This window comes from Mchenga conophoros, linkage group LG8, assembly GCF_057382185.1.
Source record: "Mchenga conophoros isolate Kocher_MC1m ecotype Shallow Benthic linkage group LG8, M_conophoros_male_GT1.1, whole genome shotgun sequence".
Lineage (NCBI taxonomy): Eukaryota > Metazoa > Chordata > Actinopteri > Cichliformes > Cichlidae > Mchenga > Mchenga conophoros.
In genome coordinates, this window is record NC_140533.1 from 1,123,897 (window position 1) to 1,142,922 (window position 19,026).

The 19,026-nt window shown below is 41.5% G+C and overlaps 1 protein-coding gene across 5 annotated transcripts in view; it reads left to right on the plus strand.

Annotated features, from left to right (window-relative positions):
• Window positions 1-19,026, plus strand: part of LOC146567875 (RNA binding protein fox-1 homolog 3-like) — a 597,530-nt gene that overhangs the window by 437,856 nt on the left and 140,648 nt on the right. The gene's annotated exons all lie outside the window — the stretch shown is intronic.

Genomic DNA, 19,026 nt, shown 5'->3' on the forward strand with positions numbered 1-19,026 from the left:
TGATCTGTTATGATGACAAATCACTGAAGTTAATTTACTTGCCAACACGAGCTGTGTTTTCACACAAAGCACAGATCATGTGAGCTGCTGGCCTCTCAGCTCGCCCAGCTGAAGCCTGTATAACAGAGAGAGCTACAGTTTCTTATGAGCATGAAACAAGTTCCAGCGACAATAGCTGACTGTGACCACAAGATGGCAGTAATATAAAGGATGGTGGCAAACGTGAGGAACCTTATGACAGTGCCGTCAGAGAGAAGGGGGGACATCATCACTTTTTAGATTTGACAAGGCATGCACTGTTTTTATCATTTGTAGTTGCAGTGCTTGCAGTTTGTTTTCACCACCCTGTGGAAGGTGTATTCCACAGCTGCCTTCAATTTTTAGTGATGGTATTATTATGTATCTGTAATGGTTAATACATCACTGTGGGGAAGCTCAAAATGTAATTTTAATGCTCTCCATAAATTTAAGTTCCAGCCCAAATCTGGGTATAAAACAATGATATGTTATTTTCCTAATATATATATATATATATATACATATATATATATATATATATATATATATATATATATATATATTAGGGGTGCAACGATATTCGTATCGATATTGAACCGTTCGATACAGTGCTTTCGGTTCGGTACGCATATGTATCGAGCAATACAATTTTTTTCAATTTTTTTTTTTTCAATTTTTTTTTTTTTTTTTTGTTTTTGTTTTTGTGTCCCGTTTGGATCTATAGCCATCAGAATTGTTGTCTTGAGGCCAAGAAAGATGCCAAGAGGATTTATTTTAAGTGGATCATCATATTGGTCCATTTGATTGACCTTTATTATAATTATGAATTTATTTTATTTTCAGTTGCAAACGGGACAGACATGACTGTGGGATAGGACAGGGGGAAAGAATGAAAGAAAGAGGGGGAGAGAAAGAAAGAAAACCAAAGGGGAGAAAAAAAAGAACAATACAAAATTTGTAATTTATTTTATCAACTTTCCTTCTGACGATGCTGTCTGTGTTGAGCGCTCAGTGAATCTGCATTTGACTACTCCGCCTAGGCTCGAGAGTGCAGCCTAGGCGGAGTAGTCGAACGCAGATTCACTGAGCACTCAACACAGACAGGATGGTCAGAAGGAAGAGCGCAGGGCAAGCTAGCGAGACAGAAGTGGACCTCCCCACCCTCATTCAGATCTGGCGTTTGGAATTATTTTGGTTTTCATGTGACGTATGACCCTGAAGGTAAGCGAGTCATGGACTAAAGTAAAACAGTATGTTGGATGTGCCATGCAATGCTCAATTACATGGGTGGGAGCTAGTGTGTTAGCGCAGTTAGCTCGTTAACGTGTTGGCCGTCTAGCCCCTCTGTATAGGGTAGCTCGTTAACGGAGATTTGCCGTGTTGTGGCGTTAAGGTTATTTCAACGAGATTAACCTGAAAGCACTAGTGGGAACACAACGAATATGACTGCACATTTATACCAACATCATCCTAGTGCAAAGACAAAAACAACAAGCATGCATGCTACAAACTTTAGCCGAGTCATTTAGACAGCTGTTGGCACAGGATTCTCCTTATGGAGACCTGATATGTTTAATATGCTGCTGAGAATATAGCCCAGAAGAAGCGGATAGTATAGCTTTTATTTTGGAAAGAGACATTTCTCTGTAATAAACTCTCTTTTCCAAAGATGAGTGATTCCTCAATCAGATACAGGGCTCACAATATCGCTAGCCCGACGTCCCGGGGCTATCTCTCCCCTGCCTGTCGGGCTATTGTAGGAAGGAAAAATATATGTCAATGCTTTTGCATTCTTTCAGAAATGTAGCTGGGTAATTATGTCATTGGGTGAGCCACTGTCAATATGTGACATATTGAAATCGTGTTTGAATTTGCGCTTGTTTTTTTGCTTTCACTTTGCAATCGCGCGAACTGTGTATAGAGAGCGACAGCACTGATCTGTGAGTGATGATAATTTGTGCACCAATTCCTCTGACATCGTCTTATTAATTGTTAGCTTACTATGCAAACATGACAAGTGAAATCTCCCGCAGCTTAAACATGTGAGAGGTTGATCGCGCAGAGAATCGCTGAGCTTATGTAAGTGCGGCAGGATATATATTTCACTACGATGACCTGGATGATTGAGAACCTTCACAGACAGATATATATTTTAGTTCTGCTGAGCCAAATAAGACAGGTCAGGGTGAAGAAGTGACAGCCAAAGAAAAGCTTACCACAAAACGGAGAAGTTATGACAAATCAGACTATAAGGCAAAAAGAAAGTGCAGCTTTATGGTTTCATGGACAAAAGAATTTCTGTGGCTGCAATATGACGAGCTAAAAAACAACACGCACAAGGGTTAGGGTTAAATTTAAAAACTGTACTTTTGTGTTAAAATATATATTTATAATTTTAATAAATGATAAATTAAAAAGGCATGAACATTTTTTTTGTATCGAAAAAATATCGAACCGTGACACCAAAGTATCGAACCGAACCGAACCGTGAATTTTGTGTATCGTTGCACCCCTAATATATATATATATATAGTGGGGCAAAAAAGTATTTAGTCAGCCACCGATTGTGCAAGTTCCCCCACTTCAAATGATGACAGAGGTCAGTAATTTGCACCAGAGGTACACTTCAACTGTGAGAGACAGAATGTGAAAAAAAAATCCATGAATCCACATGGTAGGATTTGTAAAGAATTTATTGGTAAATCAGGGTGGAAAATAAGTATTTGGTCAATAACAAAAATACAACTCAATACTTTGTAACATAACCTTTGTTGGCAATAACAGAGGTCAAACGTTTACTATAGGTCTTTACCAGGTTTGCACACACAGTAGCTGGTATTTTGGCCCATTCCTCCATGCAGATCTTCTCCAGAGCAGTGATGTTTTGGGGCTGTCGCCGAGCAACACGGACTTTCAACTCCCGCCACAGATTTTCTATGGGGTTGAGGTCTGGAGACTGGCTAGGCCACTCCAGGACTTTCAAATGCTTCTTACGGAGCCACTCCTTTGTTGCCCGGGCGGTGTGTTTTGGATCATTGTCATGTTGGAAGACCCAGCCTCGTTTCATCTTCAAAGTTCTCACTGATGGAAGGAGGTTTTGGCTCAAAATCTCACGATACATGGCCCCATTCATTCTGTCCTTAACACGGATCAGTCGTCCTGTCCCCTTGGCAGAAAAACAGCCCCATAGCATGATGTTTCCACCCCCATGCTTCACAGTAGGTATGGTGTTCTTGGGATGCAACTCAGTATTCTTCTTCCTCCAAACACGACGAGTTGAGTTTATACCAAAAAGTTCTACTTTGGTTTCATCTGACCACATGACATTCTCCCAATCCTCTGCTGTATCATCCATGTGCTCTCTGGCAAACTTCAGACGGGCCTGGACATGCACTGGCTTCAGCAGCGGAACACGTCTGGCACTGCGGGATTTGATTCCCTGCCGTTGTAGTGTGTTACTGATGGTGACCTTTGTTACTTTGGTCCCAGCTCTCTGCAGGTCATTCACCAGGTCCCCCCGTGTGGTTCTGGGATCTTTGCTCACCGTTCTCATGATCATTTTGACCCCACGGGATGAGATCTTGCGTGGAGCCCCAGATCGAGCGAGATTATCAGTGGTCTTGTATGTCTTCCATTTTCTGATGATTGCTCCCACAGTTGATTTTTTCACACCAAGCTGCTTGCCTATTGTAGATTCACTCTTCCCAGTCTGGTGCAGGTCTACAATACTTTTCCTGGTGTCCTTCGAAAGCTCTTTGGTCTTGGCCATGGCGGAGTTTGGAGTCTGACTGTTTGAGGCTGTGGACAGGTGTCTTTTATACAGATGATGAGTTCAAACAGGTGCCATTCATACAGGTAACGAGTGGGGGACAGAAAAGCTTCTTACAGAAGACGTTACAGGTCTGTGAGAGCCAGAGATTTTCCTTGTTTGAGGTGACCAAATACTTATTTTCCACCCTGATTTACGAATAAATTCTTTACAAATCCTACCATGTGGATTCATGGATTTTTTTTCACATTCTGTCTCTCACAGTTGAAGTGTACCTCTGGTGCAAATTACTGACCTCTGTCATCATTTTAGGTGGGGGAACTTGCACAATCGGTGGCTGACTAAATACTTTTTTGCCCCACTGTATATATACATATATATATATATATATATATATATATATATATATATATATATATATATATATATATGTGTGTGTGTGTGTGTGTGTGTGTGTGTGTGTGTGTGTGTGTGTGTGTGTGTTAGGGGTGCAACGATACACAAAATTCACAGTTTTAGATATATACATATTTATTTATATAATTGTAATGATAAATCGTAAAAAATACTGTGACTGAAAAGCTAAACTGCTAAAGCTCAACTTGAAATCTTTTTCATCTACCTTGTATCGATTGGTTATAACACTTGTAATTACTCAAGGCAAGAATATATTTATATTAGGGCTGGAGCCGAACCTGAATATGGTATTCGGATAGGCACGAATAGTATTTTTTACGAATGCTTATTTTGAACAAATACTTAAAAAAATATTTGTATTCGAGAACAAGAAAAACTTTTTATCAAAAAGCTGAGTTTCCTTATGACCGGATGAGTGAGTAACACAGACTGCTCCAAACAGCAACAGAGCGGCTCGGCTGAGCAATAAAAGGCTGAACTGCATCACTATTTTTGTTGAATAGATTTTTTTGTACCTTAACTGGGTACAGGCAGTTTATAACTTTTGCAAAGATCGGGAGATTAATCAATTACACTGCATTATTGACATCTGCAGTCGGGTGCTCTCATAATCGCTCTGTTTACGTAGCTCTGTTAGCTCGGTAATTAAGACCAGCGGTCCCCAACCCCCGGGCCATGGACCGGTAGTGGTCCATGAGTCGTTTCAGGGTTTTTATTGGTATTCTGCCCCTTTGTTGTTGCTTCATTGGGTTTCTTTGGCTGGTGCATTTCTCATTTTTCCCACTAGATGGCATTATTATCCCCTGAGTTTTGTGGCTTCTTCTTTAGTTATTTTGCCCCCTTTCGTGATGTGTTGTAAGCAGCAGGAAAAGTTCACACAGGCAGTGTGAGAAAATGCCTGGAGGAGAAAACAAGCTGCACAACTTTAAGCCCAGTTTACATCATTGGGGAGTTTGTTGAGCCATAATCTACGGTGGCCCTGAGAGGCCAAACGGACTGCAACTTCAGAAAACACTTGCAAAAAGAAAAATGCTGCAAAAAGAAAAACACTTGCAAAAAGAAAAATGCTCCAAAAAGAAAAATGCTGCAAAAAGAAAAATGCTGCAAAAAGAAAAACGCTGCAAAAGCACACACAACACAACGGAAATAGGAAAAAAGACAACGGAAATGTTTCTGGGGAGACAATAACCGGACAGACCAGTTGCACGACCCAAAACATGCTAACAAGTGCACTGGGACTGGGAGACACTTCAAAGAAGTGGAGCGGCCAAAGAGTAAACTTTCAAAAGTAAGTTCTGAATATTATGTCACTTATTTATGTGCAAATGTTTAATAATGAGGAACATTAAAACATTGCTGTTGGCCAAATGCCGGCAAAGTTATGTGACATTAGCGATGTTTGTACTTTCTTTGTTTTAAAGCCTTTACTTTATACGCCGTTGGATAGTCGACCATAATCTTACAGAGAATCTGATGATTTCATGGATAATTAAAGTCAGTCATATATCCACAAACACAACAGGCTGAAAGTCAGTGATGCTGCTCGGTTTGCAGTCCTGAATATCACAGCACAAGCAGGAGCCACTGCACTGTTAATGTTAGCTATGTTATATTGCTGCCTCTGTTCGGTGGTGTCGAGCCAAACAGACTTTAATGTGTGTTTGAACGAGCTGACGGTTCACTCGTTAAGCTGAAAGAAAGATGCTTTAATCACAGCAGTCACACGTGTCCACTGCACCATCTGGGACTCTTCTTGTTTACACTCGTAATAACACAAACACTAAATCCTCCTGTTTGTAGCAGTGTGTACACCTGAGACTGCCACCTGTCTGTCTGTCCTGCACTCTCTCTCTGTTTCTTTCGCTCTGATTGTGGAATAAAAGTATGAACATGTGTTTATAAGTTACACTTGTGTTAGAATCCTGCAGCTTATCACACATTTGATTTCCATGTGTGACAACTGCAAGTGTCCAGAGTGAGGACAGACTGAGGGACCCACTGCTGCACATCATCTGTGAGGCTTTGCACCCCTGATGATCCACCAGGACAAACTCAGCAGTGTGTGAGGAAGAGGAGGAGGAAGGAAGAGCCAGCAGCAGCTGACAGATGGAGAGAATAGACAGACTGTTCCCTGTTTGTGAAGGACTGCTAGGAAAGTTTAACATAACTGTCTGTGCTGAATCAGTCTTATTAGGTAATGTTCAAATAATTTTATCCTCCCAGTGTTTCCAGTGTGGGAGAAAGTACTCAGAGTACTCAGGGCCTTCAAGTTACACACTATGAAAGGCAGCAACAAGTTTAATGTTCAGAAACCTAAAGTCTGTATCAGCAGCAGAATGGAGCTAAAATAAATGTTTGTTTCAGTTCTATGAAGCTTTGAGTATTTTGGATCAGTAGCTGCTGTGTTTGTTGCATCATATTGCTGTAACTGTTTATATGCTTTATATATTCTGAGCTAAGTTGATCTATAGTGTTACATCATATTCTATAAGGATGTTATGTGTTTGTAGACTTTCTGCCCAGTTTGACCCATTTAGCAGAAGTCAGCCTGTTTAAGGCTCTGATGTCTATTCTGTGTGACTTACAGCAGTTATGACATGGTCTGATTTTCTTACCCAATAAAGGAATATTCAATATATCAGTCTACTCTTCATTCTATCAGAAACAGTAATCACAGCTCGTACATTTTCTTTTTACACATATATGTAAGCATTGAGCCAAATTTAGTAATGACAACATAATGAAGGAACAACATTTGTCTCTTATATATAATACATCTATAGATACACTGTCAAAGATACTTGAGTGTCTTTGAGTGAAGATTTAAGGTGATAGGACATATAAATAGCTGCAACTTGAATCTTTACTGAAGCTCAGTGTTTGGCACAGAGTTCATGAGGCTGCGTACTTTAAAGCTGCAGACCCTGAATTGGGATACAGCCTATCCAATTCAGGGGCTGTGTCCCAATTTAGGGTCTGCACGCTTGAAGTACGCGCACTACGCATACTACGTACGGTGTGTACTATAAGTACAAGAAGTGCGGAAGTGAGAGGCTTGTGAAATGGGACGGTATACGCTTCGTCGCGCTGTTCAGGTTGCCTAGCAACCATGATACTAACCGCTGGAAACGTGTCATACAACTTTGTTTGACAGAAATAAAGGAGAAAAATGTTTTGTTGGTCATTCATTTTTGTCATGACATCACTTTGATTGAGTATCTGAGGCTGAGACCACGGGACTGTAAAACATGATTGTTGGGCTTCATTTCTGTGCTGAACAGTCATTTAAGATTAGTTAGTAAATAACAATTAGTTAATGTTGTTCATGAGACTAAAGTCATCCCACCGTGGTAATGTAAATATAATATGGCCAATATTATAGTATGTACTTTTACTGTATGTTCACAGTCTTACAAATTAAAGAGAAAAAAAGGTCTTCAGTTAAAGACACAAAGACAAAGCGTGGTGTCCTGTCGTTCCTGGAACCATCTCCTCTTATGTTAAGCTCTCTGCATAGGGTGAATAGGGTTAGGGTTACATTCACCTGAGGGCAGCAGAATTGTTTTTTATCGTTAATATGTATTGTTTTTTATCGTTACCTCAGTTTCCCTGTGTCTTTTCCCGTGTGTTATGAATACATTTTATTTGGTACCAGTACTGGTTTTATTTTGTTGTATTTATCCGCAACACCTTAAAGGCCGGTCCGTAAAAATATTGTCGGATATAAATTGGATCATGGCGCAAAAAAGGTTGGGGACTGGATTTTGATAATAGGCTGCTGACAGAGTAACGTTAAAGTTCGGTTAAAAGGGATAAAACAATGCTTGTGTAGTTGTGTCGAATTGTATGCACTTGTGGGAGTTATATGTACGTTTAAATTACTCTGTCTTTTGCAGACAGCAAGATGTAGGCTATAGGGTAGTTAACCTTAGCAGAGCTTCCCGTTGTCCCTCATAAACTCATTAACTTAGCTGAAACTCCCCACATGGTCAACCAAATGGAAAAGTTGTGTGAAACTCGCGACACAGATGGGGCCATGGCTTTATTGGGAATTAAAATGTATTTTATATTAATTTTATTAATATATTATTTTTAATGACTATATGTTCTTTATAATTTAACATTTTGATGCAGCAGAATGTAATTACAATTAATTAAAATGTAATTACAATCTCAACTCAATCAATGTGATTATAGATCACTTACAAGATATTTCTTTTCTTAAGTATCTAAGTGTAGGCTACTTATACTGCACTTATTTTATTCAACTTTGTTCATTAAAATATTTATGGACATGTAAGAAGCATCACATAAATATCTTTGTAAAACCACTAACATGGACAAGAGCACCAGGAAGCGAGCCTGCTACGGGCAAAGGGAAGAACATCAACCTTTTGGGATTTACTTACCTGGATGATTGAGCACGCATTGAGACATCTACCTTATATCTTCAAAAATAGATAAAACAAACAAGAATATCAGTCCTAAAGGCATCTTCCACAAAATGCAAATGAAACTCAAATATGAAAAAAAAGAAACAAATAATTTTCTTTTAAAACAAAATGGTATTTATTAGCTTTCAAATAACCAAAACTTGCAAGATAAGAAATTGAGGTAAACTGCTGTGGTCCAAAGCATCACAGAGTGTGTCTGTGGACATGTAGTACCAAACATACACTTACATTATCTAACTTTCACAGTAGCTTTTTGGACAAAGGTAAATGTGTGAATTAGTTTCCTGGGGTGCTTTAAATGCAGAGCAAACAATTATGCAAATGCATCAGCAAATCTGGGAATATCACCAAGTCACCTTCCACCACAACAGCCATGCGCAGGACTGGTCTGGACAGGTCTGCCAGTAACCACTGGGAGAAGGGCAACTGGAGCAGCGGTCCCCAACCCCCGGGCCTCGGACCGGTACCGGTCCGTGAGTCGTTTGGTACCGGGCCGTGAGAGTTGAGGCTCAGGTGTGAAATGTATGATTTTCAGGGTTTTTATCGGTTTTCAGCATTATTTTGTTATCGTTTTTATCGTTAACTCGGTTTTCCTGGGTCTTTTCACGTGTGTTATGAATAAATCTTCTTTTTTTTTGGTACCGGTACTTTATTTTGTTGTATTTATCCGCGACACCTTAAAGGCCGGTCTGTGAAAATATTGTCGGGCATAAACCGGTCCGTGGTACAAAAAAGGTTGGGGACCGCTGAACTGGAGTGTCAGTCATGTTTGTCTCATCCCACTTGGAATAGACACAGTATCAATAAGTAACACGGCCTTGAGGTAATTTGACAGTGTAGCAAAATATTCAGCAACAAAGTATTTACTCGATGGTCAGTAGGGTCGGATGCATTTTTTCCTAAAAGGGAAGAGAAAAGAAGAAGAGTTGATTCAGTGTATCAAGTTTACAGGTGTCATCATGACCTTTCTGTCACTCCCATACAAAAGAGCCTGTTTCTTAGTCATGTGACAAAAATCAGCTCAAGTTATTTACAACACTGTGGTTTGGATCAAAGCTTTGATCTGGATAGAAACCGATGTTCTCAGCATTAAAGACACAAGTCTTAAACAAAGAAACGTGAGTGATCAGTGAAACTTAGTGGTAACAAATGTATCTTTATCTTTATTCACCTGATGATCACAAACTTTCAGGATATTCTGCACTGCCTCTGATGTCTTACCGCTGCCTTCTGTCTGTGTCGGGTCGTGGTGTGTGTCTGTGTCCAGCGCATGTTTGTGACTCGGTGAAACTCAGCACAAACCTACAAACACCAGGAACACAGAACATCAAACATGAAGACAAGTAACTGACTTAGCTGTCAAATCCAACCTTCAAAGAGGAATTTCACAGTTTGTGTGCAGCCTATTTTTAGATGTTGTCCTAATTTCATTTTTAAGAATGGGCACTGAACCTCTTTGTATCACAAAGCTATTTTTCAGCCTTGTGAGAAAATGAATAGAGTACATTAGACTGCTTCTTTTGTAAATCAAGAAAACATATATTTACCTTTTCAACATGATTCAGTTTGATTAAAAAAACAATATATTTATTGGGCTCACAGACCTTGAGTCTGGGTATTCGTTTTAATCACTGTGGACAGAAGCTGCTGCTGTTGCTACCTAAGTCATCAGAAAAGTTGTTAAATTTTAAGATGAAAAACACATGTGACTGTGAGGCTGCTGTAAAAAAAGCAGTCACACTTTTCTCAGGTGTGTCGTTGACACATTATGTACACAATCAGTTAAAACTGAAAAATCGACGATGTGTGTTCAGAAACGAGCGCGAACATCAGCTGACTGACCTTCATGTGCGCTGTCTCACAGCACATTCAAACGCACATTTTCTTTGCTGCCACACAATATCCACATTTACAACAAGCTAAAACATCACATGGCGGCCATATTGAACAGATTTTCTGTCAGCGTCATTCAGGGTAGAGCGGAAATGTTGACGTGTGTATACGGAGCTCAGAAAAAACATTTACTCAAACATAGGCTACGTCCACAGTGGCCCTGATAGATTTGAAAACGCCGTTTTCGTCTGAAAACGCTCCGCATCCACACTAGTGTTTTCAGTTGTTTTCACAGAGTTGTGCGTCCACACTGAAATGTCCGAAAACGCTTACGTTCCAGTCCTGCGCATGCGTGAAATGCAAGAAGACCCGACCTGCCTCAGTTCTGTCTGCTGCTTATTTACTTTCCGGCTCTTTGAAACGTCGTGGCAAAATGTCGGGGAAAAGAGTTTGTTAAATGGACTAACAATGGGGTGGATTGCTTGCTGTGAGTAACACAAAAGTACAAAGTTGCAAACGCGAGTGAGAATTAAAGAATTTGAAGAAAAGCTCTCTGGAGCGCGTACAGACTGATATTAACCTTTAACAGGGCTGTCAAACAGAATAACTGCTGTGTAATGCCCTCCACTATCTTTGGTCACATGACTGCATCACATGACTAACATGCGTCATCGTTTTAGAAAGTCTCTGTTCTCACTGTCCACACTGCGACGCGAAAGCACCGTCTTTAAATGAAATGTATTCGTTTTCGAGAGCGTTTTCAAAACGCTGCGTTTTCCATGAGTAAAATGCCATCTCAGTGTGGACGGGAGGCCAAAACGGAGAGAAAACGATGCATTTTCAAACAAATTAGTGTGGACGTAGCCTTAATAATGAAGAAGGCAGTGTTTAGTCTGTTCCTGTATATAAGCTCTAAGGTGTTTAAACACTGTGAGAGATTTAGATGGATATCCCCACAGTCGTTATCAGTCAGGTCACCTGTCGGGGTTTACAGTGGATACCAACAGTGAGAGTGAACAATCAGAGCGTGTCTCTTCCTCTGAGTCAAATCTGGTGAGCCCACCGTTCACTACCGGCAGGATTTTAGGAGGTACAAGAAAAAGTCATAAAAATCTCCCTTACATCCTTGACTGTGGAAAGCTGCACAGACCACCTCTTTGCAAGCACATTACGCTCGCATACTGACTTCAGTGTCAGCGTTATTTAAAAGATCACGTACTGTCTGTGGCACCAACACAGAAACAAAGTCAGTCCCTTTTATAAATTACCCAGTGTTGGTCATAGCAGCTTTGATGTCGCTGCTGGACAGAAGCACTGGGCACTACATGGGGACTTACATTCACTATAAATCATCACTTTGTGTAGGTGTCCAGTGGGGAGTGAGATAATGCTGCCAGGCTTCCACACCATATCCTGCGTTGGCTGACCACGCAGCGTGCAGCATGCAGCACACAGCGTGCAGCATGCATGTGTGCGACAGCAGCTGGTGGTGGAGTCCTATATGTAGCAAAGCCCCCTTTATCATAGAAAAATCATAAATGTGACAAAGACCCCTCGGGTGAAAAGTTCACCAACACAGACTCGCTCACACAGCTAACTTGCACATTATGCAGTGGAAATGCTGTTCTCCAGTGTGAACGAGGCCACTCTGAGCCATTTTCATTAATTCCACACCATTAATGAGCGAGAAAACGAAATGGAGAAAGAAAATATGGCCATCAATCGCTGGTGTTGTTGGCAGGTGTATAATGAAGTATCAGAGTCCAATTGAATTGGCCCTAATTATACCAGCCTCCAGATATTTCTTCATCTTTACCACTTCTGTTAATGTGTGAGCGTGTCTGTGATTGTGCGCAAGCCTTACACACACGTGGATTAACACAAACACACACACAGTTAGGCTGAGTGTGTTTGCATTGCTGCCGTACAGACTCACACACGCTGTGATGCTTTGTTAACCAGTGGGAGGTCTGCTCTCCATACTTAATTAGAGAAGCAGCACTTAAGAGAAATGACATTATATATTAATTCAATTCATCTGATAATATTACGCAGCAGCTTTGCTGGTGGTCTGTCCCACAACTGCAGTCAGACCACAGAGCTCTGCGACAGATGTGCCCCCATCCACAGCCAGCAGTGTTCGATCTGCACAGTCACCTTTTCTTCTCTTCAAATGACGCAGACGGACAGACGGATCGATGTTCATGCCTAAAATGCAGTGCGTGCTGATGTGTCTGTGGCACACTTCAAACACATGACTGTGGGATCGGAGCCGGACTTTTACATTTGGAAATCGTCTTTGTTTCGTTTTGTGCTTTGGTATTTTCACTAGCTGGGCCCACGTCCTCATTTTAGGTTTGACAGTGTCTTAGTAGATAAAGGTGAACGCTTGGACATGAATTAAGCTGTGGTTTGGGGAAAGACTTGAAGGGACTGGCGGCGGCTCCCGGGCAGATCAACATGAATAGAAGTGAAGAAGTTAAAGAATTGAAAAGGGGAGGGAGGGGCACGTAAACGAGAACTAACAGCTAACTGGGGGAACATATATGGATAAGAACCGGAAGCAGCGTGTTTGGAGGCGTCGTCCCGCTCCAGAAACTCTGATACTTTATCTCCAATTATTTTATTTGTGGTCACTGTTTGACTCCTTTGTTAGGTTTTGGGATAGTTTAGTTTAGTTTAGTAGTTTAGTTCCATTACCAATCATATTGTGAGGTTGTTGAGTATTTGTTGATGTTCAGAATCTGAGCTATAATTACTGTAGTGACATCACTATGAGACAGAAATGTTTAATAATGGACAAGCCTTTAAAGAAAAAAATATGTTTCCTCAATGTCATCAAAAAAAGTGGATTTCACATTAAATTCAAGTTTCTAAACCCGGTACTGCAGCAGGATGAGCCAGCCAGAGTACACCCTGACAGGAACCAGCACTCCACAGGACTACAACACAGGGATGGACAGTCACACACTGTCGCATCCATGGATTTATTTAGAACTAGCATTCGTGTTTTCAGCCTATAAGGCAGCAGGAGCAGCTGGAGGAAGCCCACACAGGCACAGGAACATCCAGGCCAACCCAGACACTGGTCAGGCTTTCGGGCTGACCACTGCACCACAGAGTTGTTAGTGCTAGTTCACAACAGTCAAGGCGATACAGGAGAAGGAACCCCAACAATCCCAGAGGTACTTGGTCAGGAAGACGGAGCAAAGAAGAAACAACATTCAACATTCAGATCTTTGGAGCAGTAACCACAGAGCAGCAGAACTGCATGCAGACAAAGCACAGAGAGAAGACACAAGGTTAATGTAAAAGCACAGAGAGTGAAACAGAGGAGAATAAAGGCAACTCGCCCAACTCACCACAGGAGCTCCCCCAGCAGCCTGTGTGCGTAGCAGCACAACAGTGTGATGGTTCAAGGTCACATTAAGCTAAACTGTAAGCTGTAACAACAAAGACAGTTTAGGCTGCTAAAGTTCACCGTGTCCCAAACTGGTAGCTTGTTACTCTGTAGTGAGGAAAATCTGACACAGAAATAATAATCAAGTATTTGTAATGCCAACAAATATAAACAAATGCAATGCTGTAAATGTTTTAAGTTTACAGTAAAAAGCCCATTCATCCCTTATACGTGAAAATATTACAGAACTCAATTCATTTTATTTATTTGCATTTTTAAAAGCATGTTTTCATCCTTATTTCTGCCTCAGAGTGTATTTCACTCATAAATGGAGGAGCTGTGTGGAGGTGTGGAGCACACACATAGCGTGTGTACTTTAAACAGGGTGGTGTACTTCAGTCGTACACACAGGAAGTTCATGTGTGTGGCAGATAAAGCAGAGCATGCATAGAATAACTGCACAGGAGGTGAATATGAGTTGGAATTTATAAACATTTTGACTCATTAACAAGATGAAAAGAAGGACTTTGTGATTTTCAGCTTGTTTAATTCAATTTACTGGGTGCTGAGTCTGTTTTGTGTAAGAAATAACAGGTTCATAACAACACACACTTTAACAGTCACACTGCAGGACTCTGAAACACGTCCCATACACACAGGCATGGTCAGGTACTTCCTGTATTCAAAATAAAAGCACGAGCTCTTTTCAACAGTTTGGTTCTCACATCTACTCTTGACATTTTCCAGCACCAATTACCTACCTCACACACACACACACACACACACACACACACACACACACACACACACACATAGCTTCTCATGCAGCAACCATTTTTTTCAGGCGTCATGGCATGGCATGGCATGCAGAAAATTAATTTGATTGGGCAGAGTGCTTGCCTTTCAATATTTTCATCCTGGGAGCAGAGTTGTGGGTAACTCTCTAGGCAAGTCCCGGGCCTCCATCCAAGCTTCCACCCTCTCCTCCCACTCTGCAGTGTCAACATTAACCATGGCATTATTCGATCTGGTGGGAAACATACAGCTCAGGACAATGCTCCATCCAGTATTTCCACTTCTAGACCTAAGATCCAAACTATTTGGACGTATTTGCTGTTTTTCTTTGAATAAACAAAATGCATTTTTCCATATGGTCACATTTCTATAAGACCCAAAATATTATGTTTCTATTTAAATTTGAGCAGTTTTAGTCACATGATTAATCTCTGTGGCGCAAATTGGATAGAATGTGGGTTCAGTGGTGTCTGACATTTTTGGGCGAATTTGATAAAAACTGAAATTAATGTAAACCACCACTGCACCACTGCAAACTGGAATTCACTGTAAGGGCATTGCTGTACTACAGGAAGAAGAGCATTAAATGTATAACACCTAAAATGTTAGCTACAAGGTGGTTGCATTTTCAACTGCTTCACTGAGACTGACTGTAAATCAACTCCAAAACAAACCAATCAGCAACCAGCAGCATGTCAAGAATGGTAACACTGGTGAAACTGGTGAATAAGGTCTTGTTGTCAAAGGAATGGATGCCCTGCACGGCTGCCAACACGGTTCAGCCTGGACAGACAAACATGGCGGTTACTCTTCTGTAGGACATCAAATCTGGTTTCATTTCAGGAAGTGTTTCCTCTGTAGATCCAGCAGCAACAAAAAGAAGAGCTGGATCCTGTGTGGGTCCGAGCTGGACAGGAAGGGTATATTTCATGTTGACTCATTTTTACTTACAAAGCAAGTAAAAATGCTTTGTAAGTATTTTTACTTGCCAACAACAATTACTTATAAATACGTCTGAAGCTCAGGTCCTCTGCCTGGTAGTTTCAAGTTTCTGCCGTATTCCTAAGAGCACACTCAGATGCTGTGCCTGGAATCTGCTGGAATAACAGCTCCCAATGCTCCTGCTACCACTGGAACCACTTTGGATTTTTACCTCCCACATCTGCACAAGTTGTTCCTTCAGCCTTCAGGTACTTTTCTGTTTTCTCATACTCCTTCGTGATGTCGATGTCCACTGGGATCTCTGACATCTATCACAATTGCGGTCTCCTGTTCCTTGTCTACCTCCACTATGTCTGGGTGGTTGACCAGCAGTTGCTTGTCTGTCTGGATCTTAAAGTCTCACAGGACCAAGTCCCGTTGTTGCAACCTCTTTTTGGTGCAGAGCTTCCTCTTCCCCGAATCACTGTTGGTCCTCCAGTTCAGTGTGTCATTCAGGTGAACACCCAAGTAACTGTGCACTGTTTCCACCTCCTCCTTCATAATGTTGATGGCTTTCTTCTTCCAGAGGTCAACCACCATCTGTTTTGTCTTACTGGCATTCATGGTAAACGGACTGGTTCTTCTATGGCACGTTTCCACACTCCTGGAGCACTTAAAGCACTTTTTACAACATGCCTCACTCACCCATTTACACCAGCACTTCTTTCTGTGTAAGTGCTTTCTATCTAACATTCACACATCACAGGGATTGAACTACCAACCTTCAGATTAGTAGATGCCCTGCTCTAACTCCTGACAGAGACGTTCCCTCACCAGCTCCCTGTACTCTGACTCCTGCACCTTTAGCACACCCAACCACTGCAGTGTCCTCAGAGAACTTCTGCATTTGACGTTTTGCTGTTGTACTGCAAACCACCGCATCACCCAGGGTGGCCCCCAGCCGTACGTAACCGTGTTCAAAGTGAAACGGGGTATAATATATAGCAGAGGAAAAGACTCCTTGAAAAACCGTTTTAAAAATATCTCATAAACAGATGTAGGGAACGAGAGGAAGACGGAGGTGCACGGCACAGGAAAAGTGAGGCTGATGGGAGCGGGCAGAGAGTGCTGAGCTGTGAGAGACAGGAAAAGGGAGAAGAAAGGCAAAGAAACAAACGAGTGATAGAGCTGAAGATGAATGAGGTGAGACAGAGTGCTGATTTTAGGGGAATGGTACATACAGCCCCTCCTCCCTCCTGGTGTTAGTGGTTCCTCCCCACGGACCGGTGGTGACATGCTATTTAATTGACTCCCTGCTGTGAAACAAAGTGCCTCAATTAATTCCTCTGACTGGGCCCTGGCCCTTCATGAACTCTCACACCCTCGGGTGTGTGTGAGCGTGTATTTTTGCACTCCTGGTAGTTGTAAAGCTGAACGTGCTACCTGTTCCAGAATGATCTACTCCTTTTCATGATGTCATTCATTTCCATGTCAGTGCTTATATTCCCTCAGCAGCATTACTTGTGATCATTTTCCACAACCTTCCTCTGCCAACTGATATACAGGCTCAGTGTGGCACGTTGGTATCAGGCAGGAACAACACACATGAAGAGTACAGAGTGAAGTTGAGCAAACGGGTTCTGAAAATCAAATGGAAGTGATGTGTTTAACCTCCTAGGACCTGCGTCCACATATGTGGACATCACATTTTGGGTTATTTAGACCAAAATACTGAATTTTGCTCTACAAGGGCCTGATATCTACTCACGAGATATCTGTTCTATTGATATTTTAAACGAATATCCTCATATGTGGCTCTCATTTTTCTTATAAACAAAAATCAAGGGCCCTGCGACAGCATGGCGACCTGTCCAGGGTACACCCCGCCTTTCGCCCTATGACAGCTGGGATAGGCTCCAGCGCCCCCCGCGACCCTGAAAAGGATAAGTGGAAGCGAATGGATGGATGGACAAAAATCAAGTAAAAAATAAAAATCTGGTAATTCTTTGTTTTTACATTGATCGGGCCCCAATGTGACCAAATATCAAAGAGAAATTAAAAATGCTCCTGTGGAAGAGTTCGGGTCTTAGGAGGTTAAGGAGAAAGATGTTTGTTATTCAGTGTTTTCAGGTGCAGGTGTGTGTGTGTGTGCTTCTCCTCTGTCGCTTTGTCCATAGCTGAAGTCCAGCTAAAGCTCCAGGAAACGGATCTGCAGGTACAGGTTGTGCTTTCACAATAATCTCGGTCTTGTTATCAGTGCTTACTGTATATTACTCCCACCTCTAAGCCCCATCCTCTGCTGCGCCTCATATATGGCAGTGTTTGCTGAACTATATACTCATGAGAACTGAATTTGGGTCACACACATCCACTGTGGTGTGGAACTTCTACATGAGACGTGGCTAACAGACTATTAAAGGTGTGTGACGTTCGGTGACTTCAAACAACAGACAGTGACACGGGGGCAAGTGGGCAAGCTCGACTTGCGTGAAGTGTTTCCAACTGCGCGTCATGTAGCTGGAGTCGAGTGTTTTAACAGATGTATGAAACGATACATTTTTAGACATAAGTTGTAACGGCGCCGTTTTCTTTGTGAGTATTTATTAGACGGCGTGCTGCGGGGAAAAGCCTGTTCTAACGTTTGAGTCTAAGGTTTATTTTTTAGCACCTGGCGGCTCTTTTTTACTTCTCATCTGTAAATAATCTGCATCTTTCATGTGATTCAGTTTATTTTGCAGTCTCAACAGGATCTTGAGCTTTATTGGTTTATGTGGAACAAGCGGACACGCAAAGCTGTTACAGTCGTTGTTGCTAACGACAACGCACAAAAACAGGCGCTTGTCCGTCTGTAGTGTGATTATATTAAATATAAAAGAAAGAGAGAACTTTAACAAATTAATATGACCACTACAGTGACCATCAAAATAATGAAAAAATATTGCCGTAAACAGTTTATTTTGCGACACCACAAAACAAACGATAACATAAAATGAAACAATAGACATTTTTATATCGTCATCAGATATATATCGTTATATCGAGCAGCCCTACCGGGCTGAGAGTTGAGGCTCAGGTGTGAAATTTATGGTTTTCAGGGTTCCTCTCGTTATTTTTTTAATCGTTTTTATCGTTAGGTTTCCCTGGGACTTTTCCTGTGTGTTATGAATAAATCGTTTTCCTGGTACCAGTACTGATTTTATTTTGTTGTATTTATCTGCGACACATTAAAGGCCTTTCCATGAAAATATTGTCGGACATAAATCGGTCTGTGGCACAAAAAAGGTTGTGGACCACTGCATTAGAAGGCAACGAAGCTTACACAGCTGGGGGGTAGAGCAGGTCATCTACTGATCAGAGGGTTGGTGGTTCAATCCCTGGCTCCGTCTAGTCTGCATGCCAAATATCCTTGGGCAACATCC